The sequence below is a fragment of the Malania oleifera genome, chromosome 9 (genome assembly GCF_029873635.1).
Source record: "Malania oleifera isolate guangnan ecotype guangnan chromosome 9, ASM2987363v1, whole genome shotgun sequence".
Taxonomy (NCBI): Eukaryota; Viridiplantae; Streptophyta; class Magnoliopsida; order Santalales; family Ximeniaceae; genus Malania; species Malania oleifera.
Window position 1 is genome coordinate 19,406,909 of NC_080425.1, and position 1,413 is coordinate 19,408,321.

At 41.9% G+C, this 1,413-nt stretch overlaps 1 non-coding gene across 1 annotated transcript; it reads left to right on the plus strand.

Moving 5' to 3' along the window:
- The first annotated feature begins 593 nt into the window (after positions 1-593).
- Positions 594-699, plus strand: LOC131165120 (small nucleolar RNA R71). Its single transcript, XR_009139442.1, has one exon. It is a non-coding gene; the product is annotated as a small nucleolar RNA R71 (small nucleolar RNA).
- The last annotated feature ends 714 nt before the right edge of the window (positions 700-1,413 follow it).

Genomic DNA, 1,413 nt, shown 5'->3' on the forward strand with positions numbered 1-1,413 from the left:
TGAAGATTTGGAGGCATATGTGGGATAATTCTGAGAATTGTAAAGGTGAGAGTGTTGAGCATCTAAAGCTTGTGGAGGTCTTTGGGATTGAAAACTCGGAGCTTGTTGCCTCTAGGAGAAGTTGGGATGTTGATTCCACCTAGGGTTATAGGTATTTGAATAGGGGTCGTTCAATGACTTATCATACCAATTATGGGTGGCTTTTACTTCCTCCTATACAAGCTCAGGCTGGGATGGCGCATATGGGCAATTGTAGTATGAATGGGAAGGGTCAGAGTAGATTGAACATAATCCTGCACAGGCTGCCTTAAGGACAAACATTGATCTAGCTTTTTGGATATGCTATGCATAGTGGGTGCTAAGTCATGTTATGAGGTTAACTTGTAAACTCCCTTAGGTTTGGAAGTGGATGGATTGGGGGTCTACGAGCAGCAGCAATGTGCTGCTGAGAATTCTTAGCAGGATTCTCGAAAAGAACCCATGCCTCAGTCTCGTGCTTTGTGAGGAAAGTACCTCCGCACGAGGCATCTACCATGGACCTATCTCTCTAAGCCAACCCTTTGTAAAAGGTTTGCACCAATTGCCACTCAGGGACTTGATGGTGTGGGCATTTATGAAGCAGGTCCCTAAAACATTCCTAAGTCTCAAAGAAAAGTTCTCTATCCATCTGTGTGAAACTCGTGATTGCCCTTCGAAACTGGTTAGTCTTTCCAATTAGGAAGCACTTTTTCAGGAATTCATGCTACATGGTGGCCCAATTGGCCACCGAGTTTGACTTTAAGGACTTTTGCAAGTATTTAGCCTTATCCTTTAGAGAGAATGAAAAAAGCCTAAAGAGAAGGGTATCATCACTAAACTTGGGTATTTAGATGGTGGAGCAGATGTTTAAAATCTCATCCAGATGTTGATAAGGGTTTTTTGTGGAGCTCCTATAAAAGGTGGGCAACATCAAGATGATCAAAATATTAATCTCGAATTGTGCCTCCTAAACATTTGGGAACCGGATGTAGGACGGCGATGTGTATACATTAGGCAAAAAGTAGTCCCTAAGCGGCCGAAGTGGTTGCTCTCCCACCACAAGTAGGCAGGAATCTCGGGGTTCTAGGATTTGTTCAGCGAGAACTGATGGTCGTTCAGCCATGAATTTCAGTTCAGACCAGTCTGCAATCTCAAAATTAGAGGTAGGTTTCCTAGAGGACCTATGAGATTTCTCAATCTCGGGATCTAGAGGAAGTATCTCAGGATCCAAAGAAAGTAAACCAAACAAACACACTTGAATCACACAGATTTAAGACTTCAGAATCAGCAAACAAAAATAAAATAAAAAGAAAGCAAATAAAAACAAAGCAATAATACTATAAAATGGAAGTTGGTTTGTAACTTAGCTCAGTACCTAGCAACGACGCCAAAATT